Genomic DNA, 17,113 nt, shown 5'->3' on the forward strand with positions numbered 1-17,113 from the left:
AGTTTATAATGCCATCAATAAACTGCACAAAATTGCAGCTGAGATCCATACAGAAAACGGCACTTGGTCCTTTTCTGGATGGTTTTGGGTGTTAATTACTGCCTGGGGATGGAAGGTTCTAACTGGTCTCTGCATTATTGTGGCGGTTCTGTTTTCGTGCTGTATCTGCGTTCAATGTGGTCCCTTGCTCTGCTCATTATGTGTATCATTCTGTATCCCTGATAAGAAAGCTATTGCCGATGTTGCCCACCAAAAACGTTTAGCTAAAGAAGTTGAAGAAATGATGACAATTGACATATATGATGATTATCCTAACAAACCGGATGTCTTCAGTAAATGCTGAAAGGGTCGTCTGTTGTAAATTGAAACAACGATGTGATTAAGCATTTACTAAAGACATTAATTCCCCTTTTATAGATCGTGTTTTCTCTGTTATGTTGACCGAAGCTTGGACTCCATTTTGTATTGTCATGCTTTCACGTGTTCCCCACGAGAAGAGTCCAACCTCTGTGTTAGTTGCTCTTGCAATCTGCCTAGTAACAGTCTATAAATAGCTCCTTTGTCTATCTGGCACATGCCCAGACTTGACCACATCTGTTATCAGTTAGCCTTGCTTGACCATGTTTTCGCGGGCTCAAGGAGTGCGTTAGCTCCGCCCACATATTGATTCAGTATCGAAAATGACCATAAATGGTAATGTTCTTCGGCCTCATGTTGTATCCACCCACTTATGAGCCCCTCTGTTGTGTATAAAAGGGGACCATGTACGAAGGTTCTTTGTGCTACTCTATGCAATACTGAAGAGTGTTGTGTGGATTGTAGGACCACCCTTAAGGGTTAATAAATGCTGTCTTTGTACTTTGCAGTTTCCGTGCCAACTTCCTTATAGATTCCATTACAGGAGAGCGAACCCTTGTGTCCTGCGGGCCTAGCTGGGGCCTGTATTCATCACCTGGTCTCGGTGGGGATCCACCAGAAGATCTTCCGTAGCATGCGTAGGATGTTGAAGCACGCCGAGGAGACGTTGTTGACTTGCCTGGTCATGGAGAGGGAGGAGTCCAGGAGGAAGCCCAGGTTGCGTGCATGGTCTGTCGGTTTGGGTGCGGTGCCCAGGGCGGGAGACCACCAGGAGTCGTCCCAGGCGGAGGGTGAGGAGCCCAGGATGAGGACCTCCGTCTTGTCCGAGTTCAGTTTCAGGCGGCTGGTCGTCATCCACTCGGCTACCTCTTTCATCCCTTCGTGCAGGTTGGATCTGGCGGCGGCGGGGTCGTTGGTCAGGGAGAGGATCAGTTGGGTGTCGTCGGCGTAGGAGATTATGCTGAGGTTGTGTTTGCGTACGATGGCCACGAGGGGGCTCATGTAGACGTTGAAGAGGGTGGGGCTCAGAGATGATCCTTGAGGGACGCCGCAGGTGACTTCGGAGGCCTCTGACTTGTACGGTGGTAGGCGGACTCTCTGTGTTCTTCCGTTGAGGAAGGAGATGATCCAGTCCAGCGCCTTGTCCTGGATTCCGATGTTGCTGAGGCGCCGTACTAGGGTGCGGTGGCAGACCGTGTCGAATGCCGCAGAGAGGTCTAGGAGGATGAGGGCCGCTGTTTCTCCATTGTCCATCAGGGCTCGGATGTCATCGGTGGCGGCGATGAGGGCGGTCTCGGTGCTGTGATTGGCTCGGAAGCCGGACTGTGAGGGGTCGAGGGATCCGTTCGTCTCGAGGAAGGCGGCCATCTGCTTGTTGACGGTCTTCTCGATGACTTTGGCTGGAAACGGGAGGAGCGAGATGGGGCGGTAATTCTTGAGGTCGGTGGGGTCCGCTGTAGGTTTCTTTAGTAGGGCGCTGAGTTCGGCGTGCTTCCAGCTCTCAGGGAAGATGGTGGTGTCGAAGGAAGTGTTGATGATGTCTCGCAGGTGGGGTGCGATGACAGCGTCGGCCTTGTTGAAGACGTGGTGAGGGCAGGGGTCGGTCGGTGATCCGGAGTGGATGGAGTTCATCGTGCGGATGGTGTCTTCGGTGCTGATCGGGGTCCAGGCGTGGAGGGTGGTGGTGGGGGGTGGTTGTTCGGTCATGGTGTGCGTTGGTTGGTTGTTGAAGCTGTTATGTATGTCCGCGATCTTGTTGTGGAAGTATGAAGCGAGGGAGTTGCAGAGGTCTTGCGATGGGGTGATGTCGTTGTTTCCTGCGCTGGGGTTGGAAAGCTCTTTCACGATGTTGAAGAGTTCCTTGCAGTTGTGTGCGTTGTTGTCCAACCGGTCTTTGAATGCTGTTTTCTTGGCGGCGCGGATCAGCTGGTGGTGTTTCCGGGTGGCAAGTTTGAAGGAGGTCCTGTTGTCCGGTGTCGGTTCCCTTCTCCAGACTTTCTCGAGGGCTCGGCAGTTCTTCTTGGAGCTCTTGAGTTCGTCGGTGAACCATGGGGCCTTCTTGCTGCCGGGTCTGCTAGGCGGGGTCCTCAGTGGGGCGAGTTCGTCCGCGCAGTTGCTGATCCACTTCGTGAGGTTGTCGGCGGCTTGGCTGGGGTTCGCTGAGCTGGCAGGAGGGTGCTGGTTCAGGGAGGTGGCGAGCTGGTCTGCTGTGATCTTGTTCCAGCTTCTGCGGGCTGCCTGTTGCTGGTGTTGGTGGGTCGTCGTTCTCTTGAAGGTGAAGTGGACGCAGCTGTGGTCCGTCCATTGAAGCTCTGTGGCGTGGCTGAAGTCTATGTCTGTGCTGGATGAGAAGACTGCGTCGAGTGTGTGTCCGGCGAGGTGGGTGGGGGTGGACACCAGTTGCTTGAGTCCCAGGTTGGCGAGGTTGTCGAGCAGGGTGCTGGTGTTGCGGTCGTTGTTGTTCTCCAGATGGAAGTTGAGGTCTCCCAGGAGGATGTAGTCGGCGGAGGGGAGGGCATGCGGGCTGACGAAGTCGGCGATGTCCTCGCTGAATTGTGTGCGTGGTCCAGGGGGTCGGTAGATCAGGGTGCCTCTGAGGGTGGTGTTCGGGTTGGTGTGGATCTGGAAATGCAGGTGTTCGGCGCTGGTCAGGGTGTTGTCGGTGCTGGTCGTGAGACGGATGGTGTTCCTGTGGATGATGGCGATGCCTCCTCCCATCTGGTTGGCGTTTCGGTCCCTCCGGACGACCTTGTAGCCCTCTGGGATAGCGATGGCGATGTCGGGAGCTGAAGATGCGTTCATCCAGGTCTCCGTGAGGAAGGCGACGTCAGGGGCTGTGGCGTCTAGAAGGTTCCAGAGTTCGATGGCGTGTCTGTGTCTGTAAAGTTCCTTTATGCTGCAGATGTATTTTCCATTTGCATCTATGTGCCCGTTGACCACTGTATTTACTGGATCACTTCTTGGCCTCGGACATGTTTGTCCAGAGCAGGCTTCTCCAACTAGTAGCTCGTGAGCTGCCTGTAAGTAGGTCTCCTGTGTCCACTACAATACAATCCTTTGCTTGCTTGAATTAATATAAGCACACCAAACACCACAATGCAGCTCTCTAAACATTACTGGACGTCGCAGGACATTAGTGCCAATATCGGCGATACTCCCCATCCCTCCCACAGCAATAACTTGGAGAAATAATCAGACAAGACACATTCTTAGTGGAGAAAATTGCTGCAGGTTTATTTGCATAACAAATAAGCCAACATGGTGGGTTATTTTACGGGCAATCCCAGGGCAGGCAGCCCCTCGCCGCCTGCCCACATGATGAGCCAAAATACACCGTGGCTCAAGCCAACCGGTGTTTGTTAGATTTGGGGGAGGTGATAGCCCCTCCCACCGGTGGATCACCAGTCCACCCCCTTACTCATGCCCCCCAGCTAAGGGGGGGTGGAGCGTTGCAGGCAACCCCCGGTTGCTCAGGTCCACAACCGCCCGTAGGACTAACGGGGCGCCGTCGCTCCTCCAGGGTCCAACACGAGGACCTCCCTGGGGATATCTGGCGTTAGCACCCTTACTCTGCTCCTGCAGAGGGTACCCTTCTGTACCTTACAGCCTCTGGATCGCCCTGTAACTCCGCCTGCAACACAAAATAATAAGTTAGATTAACACCCCCCCCCCTGCCTGTACGCCGGGTAAGCGGTGGGGAGGCAAACGGCGTCAAGGCAGCATAAAAGAGGGTGATCAGTGGGCGGGAGAGGTATATGTACCTCTTCCTCCCGCCCCCTCCTGCCGGAAGTAATGTGGGCATGTGGTACCCTCGAGGGTCCCAAACGCTGGGAGGCTGACTCATCGTGTGCCATCCTGTGGCACTAAGGGTGGCCGCCCTCTTAGGAGGGCCCCGTGCGTGGGCCCGGGGCAGCCCTGCATAGTGCCAATATCGGCAACACTCCCCATCCCTCCCACAGCAATAACTTGGAGAAATAATCAGACAAGACACATTCTTAGTGGAGAAATTTGCTGCAGGTTTATTTGCATAACAAATATGCCAACATGGTGGGTTATCTTACGGGCGATCCCAGGGCAGGCAGCCCCTCGCCGCCTGCCCACCTGATGAGCCAAATTACACTGTGGCCCAAGCCAACCACCAGTCCACCCCCTTACTCACGCCCCCCCCAGCTAAGGGGGGCAGAGCGTTGCAGGCAACCCTCGGTTGCTCAGGTCCACAACCGCCCGTAGGACTAACATGGGCCGTCGCAACTCCAGGGTCCAACGCGAGGACCTCCCTGGGGATATTTGGCTTTAGCACCCTTACTGTGCTCCTGCAGAGGGTACCCTTCTGTACCTTACAGCCTCTGGATCGCCCTGTAACTCCGCCACAGTACTGGGTGTGGCCACCGTCACCCCAGGGTCCCCCACCAAGGTAGGCATCTTTACCTATATCCTGCTGATTCCCAGGCCTCCCCCAGGTAGAAGGGCCCTGTTCACTCTGGCCAGGTGAAACCCCTCTTAATCAAAACACCCTGTACTTGGTATGCAAAACCCATACCCGATAAAGCTAGACCACCTCTGTACAGTGAATTTTACGCATGGCACTGTTAACTTTCCTGCGCGAGGATTCCTGGCCTCCCCTGGCCTGGCTCCTCGCCATACTAAACGAGGGGTTATCCCTGACCCCTATCACTCATCTGCCCCCCCCCAATTGGCTGCTCAACTTACGCATGGAGGGCTTCAAATTTTTACAGCAGTGCCTTCCTACCCAGGAAAGTCAACTCATGCCTCCCCAGTGTATGACCAAAATGATGGGAGGGGAGAACACCCCCACCCAGACTGTCGCAGCTTCTACAGCAAGCTGTTCCAGCGAATGTCTGGGACCCCCCCAAATTATCTCAGTAGTGTGCCGCAGCTCCTACCCCAAGCTGTGCTCGCGCATGCCTGGGCCCCCCAACCAAGTTAAGTAAGTGTTGGAAAAATCGATGCCTCCATTTCTTGGATTCCGCCCTATTTGCGCCACACACTGGACGCATGGACGGCCCTAGCCCAGGCCTTAGATCCTGGCAAAATAAAGAAATGCTTGGTTGCTAGCGTCCTTTAATGAGCACTGCACGCCATATTAAACAACTAATCCAGCTTGCACCTAGTTGCACAATAAGACTGCACCCCAACACCTCTGGTGCCTCACAGGGTGCCTTTGGACAACTCAAAGTTCGCCTGTACATGATTCACTTAACCTGTCAATCCGGCCACTCCCCTGGGTGGCCACCGACATCTGTACCTATAAAACCTTGGGATTCCCATTATCCCACCTGCATGGTGCGCTCCAGTTCTGCCTCTCCACATGTCTGTGAACTTGTATCCCAGGGCAGACGTCAGGCACCTTAACCCATACTTGGACATGCCTGAGCTGGAAACACACATCTAAAAGGCCTGCCAACCGGCAGACCACCAAAATTGCAGTCCCAATGTTCACTGACAACTCCAAGGAAAATTCGCTTAACTGAAGCAACTGGTAACATGCAATCAATTTAATCAATTTAACCTTAACTATGACGGCAAAATGTGCTCAGTTGGTTGTCCGTATTGGTGCTCCATCCCCTCCATATCAGTACTATCAAGGCAACCCGCACCCACTTGGGAATGGCACACTCACGCCCCAGCTGACAGAAAGTGCCCATTCGTGTGTAGCCCATAACCTTACGTTTTCACTGACGGTATACCAGGATTATGCTGAAACTTAGCTAGCTTTACTGATGAGTGCGCGTTGCCCAATCACAGGTAAGACTTTGCTTATTCAGTATCTGGCTGCAAAGTTTGAGGACATTGCCAGCCCCAATACCGGGTGAAATAAAAGGAAGCTTAACTGCTACCCATGTGCGCCGCTGCTGGTGCTAATGATGGTCTAAAAAACACCGGTAAACTAGCTGCTGTAATATAGCATTAGAAGGACATTTCAGCACTAATTAAATCCAAGGCTAACCTACTCACTGTATGGCAGAGACAAGAGAGGCTGAAAATTAAAGCCCTTGGAGATGATCGTTAGACAGACCCGACCGGGGGAATACTGTGAAATGACGTAGGGACCACCACCACCACACCCCGCATGTGAATCAGCCCAGTTTATTTTGTCATGACCCCTACTAAGCCCTTAGAGATCAACAACCTGCAGTGGCCAGGTGGCAGGCACCCAGCGGGACCTACAAGTCCTATTTCCTCACCAACTCCTTGCCGCCTGGTGGCACTCCCTGCTACAGGTGTCTTGTTGCACCCACTACTCGCCCCTCTTGACCCAAATGATTTACATCGCAGAAGATGTATGGTTACCTCTCATCGGGGTCAGTGAAACATATAGCATGTGTCCTGGATTTACAAATATGTGATGTTGTGCAGGAGTAGAGGAATCAGAACCTACTAGTAACTGTGCATAGGGCCTGTGCTAGTATTAAAAAACTGTGACCTATAGATAATGCACGGTGCTTAGCAGCACAGCTTGGCCCATCTGATCAACTTTACAAACCCAGAAAGCAAACCAATGCTGGTTACCCCCAGATCCTTGCCGTGCACGCCTAACCCATGGAGCTCTTTTACTACCGGAGCATTTGTCCAAACACAACTGACACATCTGCATCCCCCTTCTGGATGACGATATATGAGCTTCATGTTTGCCGGCTAACTGCCCAGTGCCAGCAGAACTCCAATCATCCAACAGTTCGTAGCATTAGTGGCCAATTGATGTTGGTGTAGCATGGAAACAAATATTCACTCCTTCTTGACTCAACATGAGGTGGTAGAGTGCCATGTGTATGCATTTCAACCGTAACTTTGGGAGTAGGCTGTGTAAAAATTACGTGTAGTCCCCATCCTATACAAGACAATATAATACATATCAAAATCAATATTATTAAAACCACTATAAAACGATTATGCAATAATTTACAATGCTTTGTGCTCCTTGTTTGTATTTTGTCCATTCCCTTGTTAACAGTCATTTCCAGCTCTAAATATTGCCCGTGACGGGAGGTTGCTTCACTCAGCTGTGATTGTCTGTAGTTCTTTATACTTTCCTACAAGTCCCACAGGCCTAGAGCCACATTTGGGTCACAATTCTGAGACTTACGATCACGGCCCTGCAATCATGTGGAAATCGGGATAAAGACAAAAATCAATGAAGCACTGTTGATGTATTTTGTTCAGTCTGGGCCTCAAATCGTACCTCTGGGAACCAGGTTCAGTTTGTTCTTGGAAAAGGAGATGTAGTTTAGTAGTGTCCAATTTCACTGCTGGTGGTACAGCTGTCTGGAGGACCTCGTCGTCATCTTGTCCTGCTCCGGCAAAGTCTAGGCGTGCATCGCTGAATAGTCCAAATTTTGGTGTTCTTCCGGTTTCAGAGTCACTAATTTGTTAATGAACCCATTGATCATGAGGCAATGGCAGGGGCACTTTCTTGCAATGTACCCCATGTACCCAGTTCTTTTTGCCGACCACCTTTACTGCAGTACGCGTCGTCAGGAGCACCTGACGAGGTTTTCTCCAGCGAGGTTCCAAGTTCTTTGGCCTCTGGAAGTTTTTGACACTGACCCAGTCTCCGGCTGTATGGTGTGACCAGGATCCGTTGAAGCCTGGGGCAAAGTATCTTGTACCTGTTGATGAAGGACACGTAACTTAGTGGTTAGATCATGTAAATAGTCAATCAACAATGGATGCTCTATCTCGGAGTATTTCTTTGGTCTTGGGACTCCCCAAACGTTTGCAGGGCGTCCAAAGACAACCTCATAAGGACTAAGTCCCATACGGGAATGGGTGGTTGTTCTGGTGGATAAGAGAGCCAAGGGCAAGGCATCAGGCCAGGCAAGACCCGTGCTGGCTTGTATTTTCGCCAGCTTAAGCTTAAGGGTGCCATTATAGCATTCCACCAAACCTGCTGACTGAGGATGGTTTGCTGCGTGGAATTTTTGCTGAATGCCAAGGCCTGCACATACTTTCTGCATGATCTGACCCACAAACTCACTTCCGTTGTCACTCCAGATAACTCTTGGTAACCCAAATCTTGGCAGAAACTCCTTCAAAAGGACTTTTGCCGTGGATAGAGCAGTATTATCTTTCAGGGGATAGGCCTCTACCCATCGGGAGAAGGCACATACCACAACAAGAACGTACTTCAGATTGTTACATCGTTCCATGTGGATGTAATCTATTTGTAAAACCTCAAAAGGGTAAGTTGGGGGAGCAAAGTGTCCTGCTGGTGTTGGTGTTCCCTTCCCCGGGTTATGCATTAAGCATACAATACAATGCTTAACCAGATTGTCTGCACATTTAGGGATCCCCACATTCTTCCATACCGGAGCCAGAAGCTTGCATATACCTTTAGCGCTAATATGGGCTGGACCATGTGCCATGGTAACTACTGGGAGTACATAAGCATCTGGTAACAACCAGCGTTGATGTTCTGACAAGTCTGTCCAGCACCCTGTCACATCCAATATTCCTATACTTTCTTTCCACGTACTCAATTCCTTCTCTGTGGCCTCTACCTGGATCATTTTCACACTGTCCACAGTATTCTCACACATCCCCCCTTGTGCAACCCATCTAGCACAGCCCACAACATACATCCGGCTTGTAGTGTCTCTAGCTGTCTCTTTTGCTATGTGGTCTGCGAAAGCATTTCCTTGACCTACATCATCAGTGATCTTCTTATGTGCACTACACTTCACAATCGCTATCTGAGTGGGCAAGGTGAGCGATTCAAGGAGGTAATTTACCAATTGGCCATGCTGCATCTTAGTGCCATGGGATGTGAGAAACCCTCTTTCCTTCCACAGGCGGCCAAAACTATGGGCCACTCCAAACGCATACTGACTATCAGTATACACATTCACCCTTTTTCCTTCAGCCAACACACAAGCTCTAGTCAGTGCTATCAATTCAGCTGCCTGGGCTGAGTTATGTATAATACGCGCTGTTTCTACAATAGTGTATAAGGTAGTGTCTGCATAGGCTGAGGTCGTTTCACCATTGGGAAGCTTAAAACAAGAACCGTCCACCCATAAGGTCCCATCCGGGTCTAGGAGTGGACTATCCTTTAAATCAACTCTGCCTTTTGTTTCTTCCTCCGTGCGGAGGAAGCAGTCGTGTTGCTCCTGAGTGTCATTTTCTACTGGAATTGGCAGCAATGTTGCCGGGTTCAAGGTATTACATCGCTTAATGTGTATGTGGCTAGCCAAGAGCGTCAATTCGTACCCCGAAAGGCGTGCACTCGTGAGGTGTTGAGTCTTTGTTCTATTTAGGAGGGTGTCTACAGCATGCGGTACCATGACCATAAGGGTATTGTCGAATACCAATACAGCAGACTGGCGAATGGAAACTGCCGCTGCTGCTGTAGCCCTCAAACAGCTAGGTAATGCCTTAGCCACCGGATCTAACGTGGCCGAAAAATAGGCACAGGGGCGTTGCTTGTCCCCAAATCGTTGCGTTAAAACTGATAACGCGCAACCTTCATTCTCATAAACATAGAGTGTGAAAGGCTTACTGTAATCAGGAGTACCTAACACAGGGGCAGAGCACAAGACAGTGCGCAAATCAGTGAAACTTTTCTGACATTCCGCAGTCCATGGAAGCGGGTGTGGTGTATCTTTAAGAGTTAGTGCCAACAAGGGTTTTGCCAGGAGGGAAAAATTGGGGATCCATTGTCTACAATAAGAGGTAATACCTAAAAAGGCACGCACCTCTTTTTGCGTACATGGAATAGGCATTTGGGCAATTGCTTGGATACGTTCTGGGGTCAATCGCCGTCCCTCCTTTGACAAGAGATGACCTAGGTAGGTAACCTCTTGGCAGCAATATTGCAATTTTGATGGTGAAACCTTGTGGTTGTGGTCAGATAAGTGGCGTAGCAGTGACATGGTAGCCTTTTTACAAGTGTCTTCAGAATCTGCTTCCACCAACAGGTCATCCACATATTGAATGAGAGTGGCCCCTGGTGGTAAACACAAAGTATCGAGCTGTGATTTCAATGCTTGACTATAAATGGAGGGGCTCTCGCAATAGCCTTGAGGAGCTCGCTTGAACCGGAAGCTTCGGCCTGCTAAGGAGAAGCCAAAAATATCCCTACTTTCCTCAGCAATGGGAATGCTGAAGAAAGCATTTTTGAGGTCAATGACGGAAAACCAGAAAGCTGAGGCTGGTATCATCGTCAGCAGGGCATTAATATCCGGGACAACAGGGAATTGAGGTATCACAATCTTGTTGACGTCTCTGAGATCAATCACAAAACGGTAGACAGGTGGCTGAGAAGGGTTGGTTCGTTTAAAAACAGGCAGAACAGGGCTATTGCATACATTTTTCCTAGTCTCTTCAACCACATCGTTTTGTACCAAATCATGAACTATAGTCAAAAGAGCTTTTTCGCCGTCACTGGAAATTTTATACTGTGGAATGCGAGGAAATTTAGTATTAGGCTTGAGTGTTACAATGTAGGGAGGAATCCACAGGAGGCCCACATCATTGGGGCCGGTGGCCCAGAGGGTGGCTGTAAGAGATTGTAATTCAGGGGGAAGCTGATCTTTAGACAAGTACATCGGTGAGGTCAATTTCTTACCTAAGGTAAGACGTACACCAGAAGGGGAACAGTGTAATGTTGCATACAATCTCTTCAGTAAATTCAAGCCCAACAAATTTTCACCACAACCAGTTTTCAAAAGGAGCGGGGCCTCCAATTTGTAAGGACCTATTGAAATGGGCAAAGGTCATGAAACTGGGTTTTGAACTGGGGCGCCAGAAAACCCTACAGAAACATTTGTACAGCCAGACAAAGGTGCCCCAGGGAGTTTAGAGTGAATCATAGAGCTCTTTGTTGCACCAGTGTCTAATAGGAATGGCTCTGTAACACCTAGTGCTACCACATCAACATAAGGCCCGCTTTGGTCCACTGGAACTGATACTACTCCCTTACTTTGTCCATGGCTGTCCTAGTTAGGTTGGCAATTCTGACTCTCATCCTCAGTGTAGTAATCACTGTTGTAATAGTTGGGAATCTGAACATTTTGCTGATCAAAATAATTTGTGGAGTTTCCAGGGGGCATGGAAGTTGGTTATTAGGTGGCGTACCTCGTCCTCTACCTCTTGGTGCTGACTGATAACCACTCTGGCCTCGTGACGCGAGAATACCGCTCGTGCGCTGTAACAAACCCGGGCAGTTATTCTTTAAATGGCCTTCTTCTTTACAATAAGCGCATTGATTTTGGCCCAGTGGGGGTCGGGGAACGAAAGGCCCAGACCTCTGCAACTGTCTCTGGAATTGTGGAGACGGCTGATATTCACGTTGGGCAGGGCGAGGAGGATAAGCTTGTTGTAAAAGAACTTTTGTTTTCAACTCTTTGGTCTTTTTATCAAGTTTCTCTCTTTCCTCTTTATCCCTATTTTCATAATACTGGGCAGTAGCCAATATCTGGGCTGAAGAGGAGACCGCCCACGCGCTTTCGGAATTCTTCAACTTATTAGATATTTCCGGAACCAAATTAGACACAAATTTGTCTACAAACAATCGTTGGCCACCTTCCGTGCTCATATCCTGACCACTATGATCGATGAATGTCTCCTCGAAACGAGTGAAGAAATCAGAGATGTTTTCATATGCTTTTTGCTTGCAAGCTGCTAACTTATCCCAATTAACTCGCAGAGGGGGCATCATAGTCTTTAGTAAGGTAATGATCCTAGCTGGGAGTTCTGTAATTAGAGGCTCAGGTTTGGCACCACCCACTTGGAGTCTGTCCGTGGCAAGTTTGGCAGCCCAATCACCCCCCAGTTCCCCTACATGGTCCTCCTTCCGAATCCTAGCCCATAACGGTTGTGGGACCACATTACCCATTAGCATGTCTATATCGGCCAAATTCATAATACATGCATCGACAGTTTGAGACAACTCTTTGTAGTACCCAGCAGGATTTTTACGGGGGTCCGGTAACGACTGTTTCAGGGCCAATACCTCAGATCGCTTCCACGGAACGTGTACCCACAAGCGTTGAAAGTGAGCAGGTATAAGAGGATTAGCACCCTGAGGTGCAACCTCCTCTCTCCACACTGGGGGAACCTCTCTCATGGGATAGTGCTTTAATTTTCACCTGACGGAGGAATCGCGTTTCGGCAAGGACCGGGAGGCAAGCATCGTTCTAAAGGTGAGAAGCGTTCCTACCGCGTCCTCGACCTCTTCGCCCACAATCAGCCCTCTATCAAACTCGGCCTGTACATCGAGCAGGCCCTGAGGGGCTCGTCCTAAACCCATATCCTCCCACTCTTGACTTAAAATGTCACACATAATATCAAAAACATATCTCTGCGTTGGTGCCTCCCACTGCTGAAAGGTGACCATAATATCTTGCACACTATACTGGGGGCCATTCGTGATCCACCTTCGGGCTTGATGGTCTAACACTTCCCGTTCCTCCGGACCTGGTAGCTGACTACGAGTTTGTCTACGAGGAGGAACCGGGGTCATTTGAAATGTCCCAAAGAGAGGGGACAAAAGGCCAGAAATGGTGTCGATCATTCGCCTCCGAGTGGAGGGAGAATTCGTCATTAGAACAGGGGACAGAATATTAGGCGGGGCAGAAGAGGAAGTAACATTTACGGAGGGAGCCGAAGGTAAGGGAGAGCTCGGCAATGCCGGGGAAAGCTGTGGTGGGGGTGCAGGAACTGGTTGGGGAGCGACAGGTGGGACAACAGGCGGAACAGGCGGGGCAGATGCTATCAATAAAGGTGCATTCGCTCCGGGGGCAGGCAGTAATCCAAAAGGTACATTAGCTCCCTGTGCATAGGGCGGGGGTAATATCAACAAATGGGACATTAATGGATCCTTCTCAGGGTCCACATTTTTCTCCGTAGGGGAAGTTGGCAACACTGGATAACATTTATCTTCCGCCATACGATGCTGCCTATCTGAGACCTCAATCGCATGATCGGTTTCATTATTTTTAAACTGTTGCGCAGCTTGCAAAATAGACATATCCCTCCTATCCCTTTTAGCTTATTTTATTTCTTTCTGTTTAGCCTCCTTACGCCAAAGGCGAAAAGAGTCAAACATAGCCAGCCGGGCTTTTCGTTTAAACAAAGTGTTCTCCAAATTATCTAAAATATTGAGCTCATAACTGCCGTTCTGCGGCCATCTTAAAACACCATCTTTTCTAGTATAGCGAACCCATGCCTCATTAAAAGCTATGGGGCTAATACCATGTTTAGAATATACTTCATAAGTGGGAGTTCCGGCCGGAGGTATTGGACAAGAATCCTCCAGTCGGGAAGCCCTATCGCGATTACAACCAAACCAATTTCCAAATTTTCTGAAACCAGGCATCGCTGCAACACTAGTTTCTGTACAAACTTCAAGGGGTTTAAATAGTCACTTTATCGTACACAAACTGCACTCACCCCTCTGTTTCGGCTTTTGCAAAAGTCGAACAAAGACAAAACAAAGACAAAGGAGCGGCCACTATACTTAACTTATCCAGATGTGTCCGTACTCCAACAGAGGTCCGTCTGATGTCTCGCGATACCAATTACCAAGGGAGCCAAAGCGTGGCCGCAGTCAGGGCAGCAGGTCTTTTCAGCCGTTGGGAGGGAGAAGCCACACGGTAAAAAACCTTCGGTCCACTTACGACATGCAGGGGTCGATCAGGTGATGTGCGTCCTCCGGAATTTCCTTGCGGGGCTCCTCACGATCCTCGGGCTGGACCCATGACCTCTGAAGCGTCCTCAGAGAGGGCACCAAATTGAAGAAATTAGCTGCAGCTAGGTACAGTTGTCCTAGAAGTACATCAGTGGTAGGTTCTCAGGAGACTGCCACTTCAATTTGTGGCTCACAGTCTTTTGTAGCGCTTGAATCCCCTAAAGCAACAACCCCCACGGTCACCAAGGGTCAATAGATGGTTATCTGGGGGATTAGTTGCTTCGAGCCGGGTCTCAGAATGGATTTAGCTCGGGGAAACAGGAAAGGTCGTGTAATATGTGCAACAGTATAGAACGTGAAAGAAACGCTATGAAGGTACAAGGGGCCTGAGTGAGGGCAACAGCGTAGTGGTGTTATAAGCAAAGATGGGGCCGTGTTTTGAATTTCCTCACCGGGGCAGCCCTGCAGACTTCTCGGTGACCCCTGCAGGAGGGCAGCAGATCTTCTCAGGGACCCCTGCAGGAGGGCAGCAGACCTTCTCTTGGATCCCTGCAGGAGGGCAGCAGACCTTCTCAGGACCCCTGCAGGTGGGCAGCAGACTTTTCGGGGACCCCTGCAGGAGGGCTACAGAACTTCTCGGGGACCCCTGCAGGAGGACAGCAGACCTTCTCAGGGACACCTGCAGGAGGGCAGCAGACCTTCTCAGGGACACCTGCGGGAGGGCTGCAGAACTTCTCGGGGACCCCTGCAGGAGGGCAGCAGACCTTCTCGGGGACCCCTGCAGGAGGGCAGCAGATCTTCTCAGGGATCCCTGCAGGAGGGCAGCAGACCTTCTCTTGGATCCCTGCAGGAGGGCAGCAGACCTTCTCGGGGACCCCTGCAGGTGGGCAGCAGACTTTTCGGGGACCCCTGCAGGAGGGCTGCAGAACTTCTCGGGGACCCCTGCAGGAGGACAGCAGACCTTCTCAGGGACACCTGCAGGAGGGCAGCAGACCTTCTCGGGGACCCCTGCAGGAGGGCAGCAGACCTCAGGGACCCCTGTAGGAGGGCAGCAGACCTTCTTGGGGACCCCTGCAGGAGGGCAGCAGACCTTCTCTTGGATCGCTGCAGCTCGTCCCAGGGCTGGACAAAGCTCTCAGGTGTCCCAGATCCGAGCACCAGCACTTCACCCAGCCCAAGTTTTATTTTGCATTGGATGCTGGGTCCCCTCGCCCTCAGTTTAGAGAGTAGAAACGGGACTACAAGTCCCAGAATACACTGTAATAATCGGACCTGACTGGCAGTAATGCCTGGACCTTGGTAATAATATAAGATCTCTGATGAAGACGGCGGAGCAGTCACTTCCGGGTCGGTGGTAGTTTTGCTTTCACAATGCCCTGTAAGTTGTAAACCATTACGTTTATAAAGATAAAGAAGTTTCGCCTTCATATTAAGCACTCTGTCAGAGCCCGCCCCATCATTTCATTTATTTAGCGTGAAAAAACCCACTAGTTTAGATACATTTTATTTATTGCATAGTACTTTGTTCTTTATGTACGTTTTGTGTTTTTCAAGAACGTGCACAGAAGCTTAAAATGAAAAGGCTGCAATCCTCACAAAAAATGTCTCAGTTATAAATTGCCTTGTCATCCATCTTAAAAGGTATATGATTGCATTAGAAAATCTTTTAGTTATAGGAGATGATGTATTTAATGAAAAGCGTCAGTACTCAATAGCAGGAGTGTCACCTTATAGATGACATTTAAAATAAATGACCCCTCGTCATGCTTTCAAACTAAAGGCTGACTATAAAAAATACAACCTCCCCGTCGGGGAATTGAACCCCGGTCTCCCGCGTGACAGGCGGGGATACTGACCACTATACTAACGAGAATTCGATGCACTTCGGTTTGCTGAGCAGCTCCTTGACGTGTGCTTCAACCCGCCCTGTCCTGCCTATGACTGATCTATCTATCTCTTTTCCCAGCTCCTTGACACCAACACAGTGGGCCACAGGCTCAACAAACACACACACTCCCTCTCACAATACAGACACACTCCTCGCCCATACCTCACAACAACCCCCCCCCCCTCCCCTCCCTCCCCTCCCCTCCCATCCTAGCCGGCGCTCTCAGCAGCATCACCTGATGCCAGAGTCTCCACAACCAGCTCCCAGGTCTCCTTCAGAGGGGGCCCGGCCTGGATCTTCAGCCCCTCCTCCCACCCCCCAGCCGGAGGAGGGAGCTGGCTCTGTCTGATGATGATGGGGGATTGCAGCGGGGGCTGCACTCAGGGAGTGAGACCCTCTCACCCCCCCCAGGAGGCAGCTGTAAAGGTGAACAAAGGAGGCAGGAAAATCCCAGGTGTGTGAGTGTCTGAGAAAGAGGCGCTTTCTATTGTGAAGCAGAGGAAAAAACTGAATTAAGAGTTTGCAAAAGTCCTTCGAGCCGGATTTGAACCAGCGACCTAAGGATGTCAGTCACTCCACTACAGTCTTCCGCTCCACCAACTGAGCTATCGAAGGCTCGGCTGGGGATGTCTGGGAGCTATGTATCATGCAGAGTCGGACTGGCAAGGAGGGGGAGCTGGGGAATATTTCCTAAATTGTAAGACTTACCCTGAGTAGGATTGCGAGAAACGTGTGTCAATAAAGAAACTAAGGAAGGAATGAAAGAGGGATTCGAAAGAAGAGAGGGGGAGGAAGAAAGAAGCTTACCTGGAAGAAATCAAGATTGATGTTGTTTTATTTTACCAAGTTTTAGAGGGTTTAAAGTTTAACTATGCAGTAGTGATTGTAATATATTTCAAACAAAAAGTGTCTGCCGAAACCCGGGATCGAACCAGGGACCTTTAGATCTTCAGTCTAACGCTCTCCCAACTGAGCTATTTCGGCGGCTCCTGTCTCCAGCGTGTGTCCGCTCTGGCTCCACAGACCCTGGTGGTTTTCCGCATTATTGGTGAGTTTACAGGGGTTATTACCAGGCGTCCAGGGCTCTCATCACCTCCGCCCTCACACTGAGAGAAGCCTCGCTGGGGGGCGCTGCTCTCCTCCCAGCACTGAAGACCAGACACGGAGCTGGCATTTTAAGCAGTGACGTCATTGACGCCGTGACTCTTCCCAAAACTAAC

General features: G+C 50.4%; 1 non-coding gene across 1 annotated transcript; it reads right to left on the reverse strand.

Moving 5' to 3' along the window:
• Positions 1–16,804: 16,804 nt before the first annotated feature.
• TRNAF-GAA (transfer RNA phenylalanine (anticodon GAA)) lies at positions 16,805–16,877 on the reverse strand. The gene has a single exon. It is a non-coding gene; the product is annotated as a tRNA-Phe (tRNA).
• Positions 16,878–17,113: the final 236 nt, after the last annotated feature.

Source organism: Triturus cristatus, chromosome 4_1 (assembly GCF_964204655.1).
Source record: "Triturus cristatus chromosome 4_1, aTriCri1.1, whole genome shotgun sequence".
Lineage (NCBI taxonomy): Eukaryota > Metazoa > Chordata > Amphibia > Caudata > Salamandridae > Triturus > Triturus cristatus.